The sequence below is a fragment of the Ctenopharyngodon idella genome, chromosome 18 (assembly GCF_019924925.1).
Source record: "Ctenopharyngodon idella isolate HZGC_01 chromosome 18, HZGC01, whole genome shotgun sequence".
NCBI lineage: Eukaryota > Metazoa > Chordata > Actinopteri > Cypriniformes > Xenocyprididae > Ctenopharyngodon > Ctenopharyngodon idella.
This window is the reverse complement of record NC_067237.1, coordinates 28978292-28991440: the sequence shown is the minus strand read 5'-3', so window position 1 is coordinate 28991440 and position 13149 is coordinate 28978292. Positions and strand designations below refer to the sequence as shown.

The 13149-nt window shown below is 36.2% G+C and overlaps 1 protein-coding gene across 3 annotated transcripts in view; it reads right to left on the bottom strand.

The window, feature by feature from the left end:
- Positions 1-11241, bottom strand: part of grm3 (glutamate receptor, metabotropic 3) — a 46906-nt gene extending 35665 nt beyond the window's left edge. The window contains exons 1-2 of one of the 3 annotated variants that reach the window (XM_051870942.1): positions 11078-11229; positions 2782-2859 (exon numbers count right to left, since the gene is read on the bottom strand). The gene's annotated coding sequence lies outside the window, so the exon portion shown is untranslated. Of the gene's footprint in view, positions 1-2781; positions 2860-11077 lie in introns of all 3 variants that reach the window. The other 2 variants (XM_051870941.1, XM_051870943.1) reach the window with 2 other exon arrangements.
- Between the last annotated feature and the right edge of the window lie 1908 nt (positions 11242-13149).

Here is a 13149-nt window from a genome sequence, read left to right as displayed (position 1 = left end):
ACAGATGTTATATAAAACTTAGTCTTGTCAACATTTTGGAAATTGTTTTTGTGTTCATTGAAATATTGTTTAAAATGTTACTTTTCAAAGGGGGTGTACTCATTTACGCTGAGCAATGTATCATATATTTTACACATTTAGTTAAGCCTGTAGTGCACGCAATACCATTTTACTGCAGCAAAATGAGAGCTTGTGATTGGCCGAGATATTTGACATCATCCAATCATCTGTCAGAGCTCGCATTTGCAATGTTGTAATGTGCACTAGAGCCTTTGATGACTCGTCCTTTCTGTGAGTAACTCCTCTGATGATGAAACGCACCAAAAGAGGCACCGGAGAGTCTTAACCAGCATGCCAATCGATTCATCTGCCAATCAGCAAAGCAGATCAAGGGAGGACATTACCACAGTGCACTACATTAAGACAGCACATGGTTTTAGAAATGGAGTGGAAGACAAATTACACATGGAGGACGTATCACTCACTGATGTGTCTGATACCAGATACAGCTCATTAAGAACCTCTGTTGTCATCTAAATCTCTTTAAAGTCACTGCATGTTGATCTAGTTGAGGTCATGTACAATTCGTCTGTTAGATCTGTGGTTTTTAAACCACAGTGGTTTAAAATGGTGTGTCTATGATATTCAACGGTGCCTATGATATTCTGGTGTCTACGTGATTGCTAGTGCATTAGTTGGTGGTTGCTATGTTGACTATGTTGCATAGCAACCACCAACTAATGCACTAAAAATCATATGTAGACACCAGAATATCATGTAGACTATTGACTGTTGCTAGGGTGTTGCTATGCAGTTACGAAGATGTTCTGAGTAATTTATAGCACGTTGCTATGTTAGTAATAGGTGGTTGCTAGGGTGTTGCTATGCAGTTGCTACTGTGTTTTGAGACTTTTTTTTTTGCCTAATGTATTTAAAATTTTCACCTTGTTTAACACAAGGTCATACAAAAAAATTAAAAATATATAAAATAAAATAAAATAAACATTATCCAAAGGCACACACAGATAATGTTTGGAGTCATTTTTAGCATGTTGCTAGGTGGTTGATATGGTGTTGAGATTTTTTTATTTTTTTGCCAAATGTATTTATTGAAATGTTTATCTAGTTTAAACATTAACAAAAATACAAAATAAAAAAAACCTAAAACATTATCCAAACATTACATTATCCACAATTTAAATCATTTAGCATGTTGCTATGCAGTTGCTATGGTTTTATATGATAATTGCTAGGCCGTTAGTAGGTGGTTGCTATGTTCTGGGTTGTTGTATTTTGCTTACTTCTGAATGACTGTTTGGGAAGACTTTCAAATGTGAAAGTCAACAGTCTCTATGATATTCTGGTGTCTACAAATAGACTGATTTTTTTTCACCTGTTTTATCATTCCCCAAGAAAACGTCTGAGCGGTAAACCGCGTAGGAAGAGTAACACAGAGAGGTTTAATAATTAAGGATAGGTTCAAATAGGGTTTATTTATTTCTGAAGTATGTGTTTGTGTTCTGTGTCTCTGCATGTATGTTATGAGAGTTTCTGTAGGAATGCTTTCCCACTATTGAAGCGAATCTTTAAGAAGGACAAAAAGATCCACTTGAGTTCTTCATAGAGGGGGGTGGTACTAAGCTTGAAACCTGGCACCACAACACACTCACATGCCCGATGGACCATTACTATCAACCCCCGCTAAAGGAAGTAGCTATTCAGAGCCAGAGAGCTCTTCATTTGTTTCCCATGCTTTAACACAATCTCTGTTGTGTTTAGGATGTTTGTAGCTTAATGGTTCTGGCCTGCTTATTAAAAGACTGTAGGTTCAATCTCAAATCACTTGAAGATGCTGCATAAATTGTTCTGCGAAAAAGTCTCTGAAATGTATATATTGTTAATTGTTTGAGTTTTGTATAGTAATGCTAAAAGCTAGTGATAGGGTTTGCTCAAATCCCAACCATCACCAATTGTGATGCTTGCTTTAGCAAATTACAATTTGGAGTGTAAATAGTCCTGCTTTGTTCGTGTGCTACACACAGCCTACGGCATAGTTTCACTGCTTCATGAAGCTTCGAAGCTTTACGAATCTTGTTTTGAATCAGTGGTTCAGAGCGCATATCAAACTGGCAAAGTCACGCCCCCCCCAGTGGTGAACCATTGAAATTTCAAAACACTTATGACGTAACGAAGCCTCGTTTACTGGAATCACGCGACTTTGGCAGTTTGATATGCGCTCCAAATATGCATATAAAGATAGATAAATCCAAAACGATATGCGCATCGTTTTGGATTTATCTATCTTTAGAGTTTACACCAAAAAAAAAATGCTGTTTTATAAGGGAAGTCACAGACAACTGGTTTGATTCACTTTACGGCACTTCTTATTCATTTCTATGGTACCCGCAAACAGTGACTGACTGTCACACAACTCTGAATGAAATTCAATGACATCAAGACTGTAACGTGATTGGTTATCAAGGCACAAGTGATCCAAGTTAGGCACTACGCTTTTTCCAATGGTAGAGCCACAGCTCCTCGTATCTCCCAATAACAAGACCATCTCTGCTACTGTTCTGGCGCTGCTTTTCTGAAACTGATGGTGCTGCATTTCTGCAGCTAGAGCTCACTAGGGCTGGTTAAAAATACAGTTTTCCTTGGGTAAATGTATAGCGTTACGTGACATGTTTTTACAAGCTGTTTTATTGATGTCTTTTCGTGGTTGAAACACGAATACATGATGATACATTTCAGTATGTTGTACTGTATCTTTCAACATACCTTCTGTTCTGATGTTTAGTCATCATGTACAGTGGCGGAGCCAGGATTTTTTCATAAGGGCAGGGGCCAGCAACCAGTCTGGGGTGGCACAGAAATTGTCATTATTTCAACATAAAAAAAACGAGTTTGACTATAAAGTACTGGATTGTTTTAGTTCCTTCAACACAACTGAATACAATTAATTGTACTTAATTGTAATTGAGATAGTAGTGATATATCAAGTGATATTGAGTGAATTTGAGAATTTTTGTATTATTCCTCACCTCTGGGCATATTAATAGAAAAAAGCTCAAATTGCAGCTAAAGTTCAACTTGCTCAGTCAGCTTGGTTCTGGTTTTCAACACCCCCAAAAGCTTTCTCTCCATCATTGCATCCTCATGTATGAGACATGCACAAGTACATAGTTCAGAAAGTTAATCAACCATAATGCACACTCCTCACATTTATTTGTGCATTAAATTACAGATTAAAAAAAAAAAAAAAATACATATCAGCTTGTACCTTATATTGTGATCTCACATAGCAGAATATTTCAGACCAGAGAGACATGTTCTTAAATGTGATGCATATATAACAAATACATGCACAGTTTTTAGGCAGCTTTAATCGCATTTTTGGTAATTCCATGACTTAATTTACAACAGAACTACGACGCGCATGCTCGTAGTTTCTTTTGCGCTTTATTTACTTATTTAAGTGATTTACTTACAGTGCGCGCCGCCGCATTAGCGCGTGCAATTCAAGAGTGCGCGCCGCCAGCACAGTATAACGGCTGATAGGACAGGAAAGTTAGTTTTTCTGATTTTTACTGACTAAAGTCTCGATTTTACTCCAGTTCGGACACGTACACGGACACGGACTACTTGTATTTATAGCCTGACAACATCTCATCTGACTGCAGTTCACCCGTCACCTGTACCTTTCCCGCGCTCGTTTGACTTAATTGCGACTGGCACTGAGTTATAGCTAAGTTATAGTGCGCTTCTGAAAAGGCTCCCGTTTGTTGTGAACGAAAAGAGTCTGTTCTGCGTCTAAATAAACACAATTCTAGTCAAGAAAAAGATACAAAAGCACTAGTCGTGAGCGGAGTGGTCAAGCTAGACCAACAAGGCCACCCCCTAGCTCCACCCCTGTGTATGTCTTGCTATAACTAGTAGTTGTCATCAAGGAGCGCCAAAACGGTATTTATTCTTTACATTTCTTGATAAAAAAAATGACAAAGTTTGAAAGCTGAGACTGTTTCATATTTCAAAAGTAACAAAGCACAAAGCTTGTTGCTATTGTTGGAAGGGAGGCATGCTAATGTTGTTTAGTTAAGTTTCATTTGCATTAATTAAAAACAGCATACTATTTACAGAAAATTAGTGTCCATAATTTTTTAGTTAACTAGGAAAAACTCTAGAGAGGAGCATTTGTGGTAAATGTATGTACTATATTATAGATTCATTATATTATTGACCTGTTATATATATATATATATATATATATATATATATATATATATATATGTTTGCACAAATCTATCTGTCATTAAAACTAATTTTTACAACAGCCACCATTTAAATATTTCAGCAACGAATTGGAGTAAAACACATCAAAGGTTGATATAGAAACTGCCTTGTGTGCAAATTTTAATGTTTGTATAGGCTACAACTTTGAGTGCTTATTATTAAATCAAATATATATTATATTTACAGTACATTAATACAAATTTTTAAACATAGCAATTCAATTTAGTTTGGGCTCAGTTAATTTTAACCTTTAATATTAGAGTAAGGTAGGCCTAAGTGAGATGGTTCTCTGAAATAGTTTATAGCAATAGTGATATTTTTTCCTTAAGAAATGTTGACGTACTCAATGTTTTCAAATGAAATATTTCCAAATTAATCTATATGAATCAAGTTGTGAAATCTGTCTCAAAAATGCAAGTATTCCTCACAGCTATTTTGAAACAATTTGTATTGTATAAAGTGCTATATAAAAAAAGGTGACTTGACTTGACATTTTCTTAAATTTAAAAATTCCAGTTTAATATGTTGATTGTTTTGATGACACATAGTATTGAATGCACTCATATTATATTGCTGAATCCTTTTGTTAGATGCCATAGCGGAGGGACACAATTAAATATTAAAAGTGCTCCTCTAACAGCTGTAAGGCCACTGATCCATAAACACGACACTGAGGTGTAGCCGGGAAAAACTCCAAACGCAGCAAATCCAGAGAGCCGTGCTTGGGGACGAGTCCTGCAAGACAGAGTGACCTACACAACGTGTTTTATTAAGACTTTTGCATGATCTGAAAGCATGCTGCATTTCCTGAGATACAAAATGGAGTTGAGTGAGTTCGCTATTAATCGCATTCTATGGATTAAGATGTTCAGAGAAGCCGGAGAGAGCAGAGAGATAAAGTGTATGTCAGGATGTTGTGACTCAGCGGGGAAAGTGGCCCTGCAGTGGCGACTTAGAGAAGCGCTGTCAGGAGCCATAGACTGAAGCTGATAAAACACATCATTTATTTAGACACGCACACACACAATATAGATCAATCCTCTGAAACAATCAGCAGTAGACTCCTAAAAAACACAAAGTAGTTAGTTTCGTTTTGGGCTACATGCCCAAACTTTTCCAGTCAAACTGTGATCCCTCCTGCCATGCCGTCGCTGTCAGTAATTACTATCATTAGAAAGTCTTCATTCCAGTCTAGGAGAGATGTGTGTTACGCTATGTTTAACATTTCAGTCGTTTCAGATGTTGTCTGCTTCAGTCACTCAACATGCGCTGAAAGGGAATTTTAAGGCAGATTCTGAATCCCCTGTTCATTGCTACCCCAAAACTGAACTATATGCTGAATATACAAGGGCTTTTCCAGTAAATAAGCTAAACTACTAGGTGAATCTAAAGAAAACATGTCCAGGTCACATTTCTTGAAAAAAAAAAAAATAAAAAATTGTATAAAGTAAATGAAGCCTGTTTTTAGTATTTAGTTTGTTTTTGCTTCGTGACATTTGACCTATTCCCAAATTCTTATTACTTTGTAAAGCGCTTCAGTGTTTTACCTTTGAATCTGTATTTTTTTTTTTTTTTTTGGTCATTATTCTCAATGTTGATTCTCATTTGCATTAGTATTTTTGTACAATAATTGTTTAAGATACATTTTTTAATCTGCATAAATTCAATTTCTTTTTCCAAAAAAATATGTACTGTTTTTCTTTTTTTGAAATGTGATATGTACATTTCTTCATAGGAAAATGACACGAGCCACATTTGCAACTCAACGCAATGTATCGGAGCAGGTTTTCTTTGATAATGTGAGTATATTTCCAGTATATAATTCTAGGACATGATGTTGTATCCATACACTTCCATGCGTTGACTATGAATATCAGCTGTCATTGAGCCGTTTACATGCAGAAACTGTGTTACACTGCATATATTACTGTTTGCATTTCCATTGTTTCAGCCTTGTTGAAATTCAATTCACGGTAACACTTTAGTATAGGGAACACATATTCACTATTAACTACGACTTTTTCCTCAAACTCCTAATTTACTGCTTATTAATTATTACTAAGTTTGTTGTTAAGTTTAGGTATTGGGTAGAATTAAGAATGTAGAATATGGTCATGCAGAATAAGGCATTAATATGTGCTTAATAAGTATTAATAAACAGCCAATATTCTAGTAATATGCATGCTAATAAGCAACTAGTTAATAGTGAGAATTGGACTCTAAACTAAAGTGTTAGCAATATAAATTATGTTACTTATAATTATTTAATTAAAAACAGTAATATCTTTCATCTTTCATTTATTTAGAAGTCTGTCGTATGTCTAAAATAAAGTGTTACCCAATTCATATTTATTTGTATAGCGCTTTTTACAATACATATCGTTTCAAAGCAGCTTTACAGAAAATGCATATGTATACATTACAATTTAGAGTGATCTGTTATCAGAGGTGACTGTGCCCAAGTGATGCATTTCAGAAAATTGATATAATGATTTTTTTCCTAACTTTTTTATGGTACTGCGCCAGAAAGGTAACCTTGATCTGGTGCTATTTAGAAGTATTTTAATCTCCTTGATGTTGTTTCAAGCTCACAACCATGAATTCAAAAACAGAAATTTTAAATAATGTACTGGTAACTCTTCAATTACAGCTAGTAAGTGAGTTGAATTTGAGAGCTGGATCAGTCTGTTTCGTGAATGAATCATTCAAATCGGTTTTCTGAACATGGACCACTTTTATGATACTATTATGGTATTTTTTTGTCAATTTAGAGCTTGACAGGTTTGACACTTTGGTTATATTCAAAAGAGTGGCCAGGATATTCTTCAAGATGACATCTTTTGTGTTTTACGTAAGAAAGAAAGTCATACCAGATTGGAACAACATGAGGGTGAGTGAATTATGACAGAACTGTCATGTTTGGGTGAACTATCCTTTTAGAGTGTGCCTATTCTGTCCTGGAGGAAGAATGAAATGTTCTCAAACGAAAGGTTGTTACTTTCGTTGTTGTATTGCCCTTGTATCTTTTTTTCCACCAAAATAATCTGTGGCTGAATTTAAGCCTAAACCTAATCGACATAATTGACATCCCCTACTATTGTGCTGCACTAGGAAAAAACATTCAGTACTTGAATATTTTTATCATAATAATGTGTTAGCATCAGGTTTTAGAATCAGTTTGCTTTGTAAATGTGAGATTGTAGAGCTCTGTAGAGTGTAGAAGTGTTCTGCAGCAACGCTGCTCCTCCAAAACAGAAAAAAAAAAACTACAAAGCTGTTCTTTTTGCTCAGAAATGGATTCACTTGGCAGCGAGTGGGACTGCCAGACTGCTGAAATCTCTGCATATCACTATCACTTTCTCTCTGCATGCACTCAGACAGACACACTCAAACATCTCTTTATTGATTTGATGCATGACTTATGCAACAGAATTGTTGTTTTGAAGAGTCTGAAGAGGCTATAGCCTACTTTATAAAATCACTTTCAGCGGGAGCGCCACACTCTGGCACACACTCACACTGCATTTCGACATGCTCATTCTTCTCATTATGATCTAACGCTACTCTTTTACAATGATGTCCTTCAATGCAAATGTCATATTTTAGCATGCAGAGAAGAGGGAAGCACTTTTGAATTGTGTGTTTGCATGCATACTTGCAGTATATACCTGTGCTGCATATGTAAGAATATTACAGCGCAGTGATGGCATCTTTAGTTTTCAGCTCCATACTCTTTCCATATTAATGAATATGAAGGCAAGGCTTTTGAAAGCTTGATGGGGCCTTGGAGTCTCTTACTAAAGCAGAATTTCTAACAGAGCTCTGCACCCATGGGCTTCGTCGCAGGGAAAAACGCAGTCTAACAAAGGTAGACTTCCTAAGCGGAGAGAGAACACATGCGTAGGAGGAAGAAAAATATAAGCACTCAGGATGCTTTAACGCTTATGGAGATAAACAGCTTCTGCATCACTGAACTCACAAATACTTCAGCTGTGTTCACAGTGGTTTACATGGCTGCCATTTTTGGCTTGGACTTGTAATGCTGTTTGTTGCATGTTTTGGGTTGTTCAAAAATTTATGTTTTTGGTGACATGATCTAAAATGTGATCGCCTAAAAGCAAAAAATCCATAGCGACTTTATGTTTACTTTATATCATCATCTGGAAGTGATATTTAATGCATTTGTAATAGAGTGAGATCTCAGTCTCATTTAACGCTCATCTAACTGACAGATAGCCAGCATATGTGTGAGTCTAGTTATGGCGTACTGGACTAACTTCTTTACATGCGCTGAGAGGACCACACCGTTGAAAGGCTAATTATTACTATACGGCACTTTACCACATCCTATTCAGTAAATAGAGCACTGTCCAGTGTTATCTTGGGCCTTCCTGCATCTTACTAATTTAAACTCCCACACATGCACACATGTGTACAAAACGGCCCAATGTGCAAACATGCATGCCGATGGAGAGAAGCACTCTTGTGCACACATGCATAAAATCACGCAAATCCCAGCAGACATTTTGAATAACAACTTTGACGCATGCTAATTAGCAAATGCTATTGTGTGCACATGAACATGTGCAATTTTATTATATGCTGTAAATTCCATGCACATATACATGGTCATAGAACATATGCATTGTAATCTTTATACACAATACACTCTTCAGGCATTTCAACAGGGTGGTCCGGCGTATTCAAGGCCAGCTCCTCCAGTCCAATAACAATGATTTGTTTAGAACACCCACATTAACATATCCTCTACTGATTTTCAGTCATCACAAAATATGTTGCAATGGTGGAAACTCTTGGACACAGTGAAAAATAGTGGCCTAATGTGTGTATGTGTATATATATATATATATATATATATATATATGTATATATATACAGTCAAACCAAAATGTATTCAGACACCTTGAAAATTTCATTAATTAATACTGTTTATTCACTATAGTTTAAAAAAAAAGGTAATAAAATATGACAAGATCTCAGAGTTAAACTGTGTCAGAAAATATTAATCTTAATTATGTCAGATAACACTTAAGCAAAACATAGTCAGGTGTCTGAATAATTTTTGGTTCCAAATTTTTATCAGTTTTACTGGTAGTCCACTGTATGAAGAATTTTTGGGTATAATATGTCACAGTTTACATTATTTTGCTATCCTCACTTACATAAATGAACTATAGTGTCCTGCTCCCACTAGTAAAAAAAAAAAAAAAAAAAAAAAAAAAAATTGTATCTAGTGTCTGAATAATTTTTGGTTTGACTATGTGTGTGTATATATATATATATATATATATATATATATATATATATATATATATATATATATAATAGTTTATTTTATTTGGTCTCTATTTTTCACTGTGACCAAGAGTATGTATGTATCTATCTATCTATTTCAATTTTAAATTTTTTTTTTTTAGTATTCTTTTAGAAATGTATTTACAAAACATGTGTGCATGAAATGGGTGCATCATTACATTTATAGACCTTTAATGACACTCTCCAGTGCAACCCTGGACGACACAGACATTCTTTGCTTTTATCAGTGGTTGATCTGAAGTGAAAGTGAAGTCCCTCCACATGTGTGTACTCTATTCTGTAGTGTTCTTCAGGTTAACTACTTGTGCTAATTATCATTCCAAACGAGTAAAAGCCACACCTGTGTTGCGTGCAGAATATCAGATCATCATTAAGCTTTACAACCTCACATCTCACTATAACATTCATTGCTCAAACCTAACGCAACAGAGATATTAAAATTCAGCGCAGACCCCCGACGCAATAAATTATGAATCATTCTCGTCTTTTCTCTGGTTATCTTACAGATCCAGGTGAAGTCTAAAGCACAGCTGCCACACCGCTGCTGAAGCTAACTGCAAGGATCCAAAAAAAGACTAATTGGAAGTGAGTCTGTTATTTGATGTTTATTATCCAAAGTGACTTACAGGTAAAGGGACGGTGACAGTCCTGATGATACCAGAAATTACATGTTTTGATCAAGGGCACAATGATTCATGTTCAAACCTGCAAGTCACCAGAAGCAACAAACCCCTCAAGTTAAGAAAACCCTTACAATGAAAGGGTTTTAATTGGGATCTTTAACCACAAGGCAATGCTATCACTTTTTTCAGATTTCCCAAACAACCTCATATAAATAAATATTCTTTACAAAAATAAATGCAAGACTCAGAGGTCCTACAAAACTTCTGGACTTTTTGTTCAGGAGTATCCCCATCAGTTTCAACCCGTAATCTGCCATGCTTTGAAACACTGAAGTGTTTGCTTGATCAATTCATGGCATGGCATTTCATTTTATTCATGGCATTTTATGCGTAAGTTTAAACAGATATATATCTATAAAAACATTTTACCCAGTGAGTTTTGATTCACTTTGGAGTGAAAATCGGTTAAAGACGTTTACGCGTGGCTTTTGTGTGAACTAAGACACATCACTAACAGACATGGTTAGTGATGCAAAGTTTTCTCTTGCAACCCTGGCGTTAGGAAGTGTCATTTTAAACATTTTAAACTCCATATGTAAGTTTGAAACGTGCGAATATCGTTTTGCCTACATATTTATGCATTACCATATGATCATAAATGACTGATGTCACATCATCCCTGATTTATGAAGCCCAACTCTGCACTTTGGCTTATCTACAGCATCATTTTAAATTTTTTGTATTTATTCCCATTCCATCTCTTCAGTATTATAAAACAGCAGCAAAGCTCATTTAAAATTCTATGTGAAAAAAAAATGCGTTACCTCTGTTAAATATTCCTTTTGTTGGCAGTCTTGCATGTTTCCACTTCTTTGCTGTATTTCAAACTGTTCCTTAACTCCGTTAGTGTGGGTCCGCACGCGGGAAGCGCAGCAGAGAGGCTGACAACACTGCCCTCACTCATCAGAGAATGAGCGAGCGAGCGAGTGAGAGATAGAGAGAGAGGGAAAGCGAGAGGGAGGGAGAGAGAGAAATAGTGCCGTTGCTGTAGTAGAAAACACACACGTCTGGCGTTCGGGATGCTGCCTTGCCTCAGGATGCTTCTGTCTCCTAGCAACAACAATCGATCTGGAGAGGATGCATTTTTTATTGGCCAAAGAGAGAAAACTCACCTTTAAACAATTAATACGAGTTGCACGCTCAAACGGATAAAGATCAGCTACCTAGATAATGCATTTGGGAGGGTGGGAGGTAAAGAGAGAGAAAGAGAGAGAGAGTTCAACAAACATTACCTACAGGAGCACATGGTCAGGGTCTCAGGTGTGCTATGATTCTGTCCGCAGTCACATCAGTCATAATTGGGCATTAGTTATATTAATGCATAGATCAACATTATGAATTGCATATAAACACTTTGCATATCTGCAATTTTTCAAATCTATTAAAATCCATGTTTAAATGCAACAAAACACTGATCGGTTATGAGTGGGAGTGTCAGCGGCTCTGTGTGAAATGAGCTCAGCCCACCGACAGCAGTGCGCAGTGATGTTAGATATGCAGCCAGATCATTTTCATTCTGCATACAAACACATCTCTGAGAGTATAATTATGTGCAGAGAGACCATGGTCATTTCAATTTAAGGTAATTGTTTCGATAACCAATTTAACATCTGCAATCTGTCATCCTTATTGTGTGTGGCTACACTCCTGTCTCATTATGCTGACCCTATTGAGACGTCCAGACACTTGTAAACACTTGAGCATGTTGTGCTTTACAGTGGTAGTTGTGCAGTTAGATTCCTGTCCTTCAATACTAATCCATTCTGTCTCAGACGTGATGTCAAAGAGGTCTGTCGGTTGTCATTAAAATGCAAGTATTTAAGCCTGTGGTTCCCCTCGAATGGGCTGCAATTGGACGGGGCAAAGGCGCATGCATGGCTGCACTTGTGTGTGTGGCACTCTGCTTTGTCCACACTGAACTGCATGAAAAAAACAAAATGTTCATTTGAGGTGGAAAAATGTAATAATTGATTCACTCTTAGTTATTTATGCCTTTTTTAATCTGTGAAGTGTGGAGAGGAATTCAGAAATGTGGATGTTTCATTTTTGTATTGCACGAAACCACGAACTGATTGTGTGTGTGTGTGCGTGTGTGTGTGTGTGAGTGATAAACTAGTTGGCATGCATAGTGTGGTGTTTAGCTAATGTTGTACAAGTGCTGACGTGAGCTATTTATGCACACTGATCACACAAAAAACATTTACCTAGCTAAATGCGGACATACGACAGACTTCTAAATAAATGAATGATGAAAGATATTACTGTTTTTAATTAAATAATTATAAGTAACAGAATTTATATTGGTAACACTTTAGTGTAGGGTCCAACTCTCACTATTAACTAGTTGCTTATAAGCATGCATATTACTAGGATATTGGCTGTTCAATAGTACTTATAAAGCACATATTAATGCCTTATTCTGCATGACCATATTACCCCAAGCTTTACTCACCCTCAAGCCATCCTAGGTGTATATGACTTTCTTCTTTCTGATGAACACAAAGTTATATTAATAAATATCCTGATGTATCCAAGCTTTATAATGGCAGTGAACAGGACAAACTAGTATGAAGCTTAAAGGGTTAGTTCACCCAAAAATGAAAATAAATTACTCACCCACATGTCGTTCTACACACGTAAGACCTTCGTTCATCTTCAGAACATAAATTAAGATATTTTTGATGAAATCCGATAGCTCAGTGAGGCCTCAATTGCCACCAAGTTAATTTACACTTTCAGTGCCCAGAAAGGTACTAAAAACATATTTAAAACAGTTCATGTGAGTACAGTGGTTCTACCTTAATTTTATAAAGCGACAAGAATACTTTTTATGCAC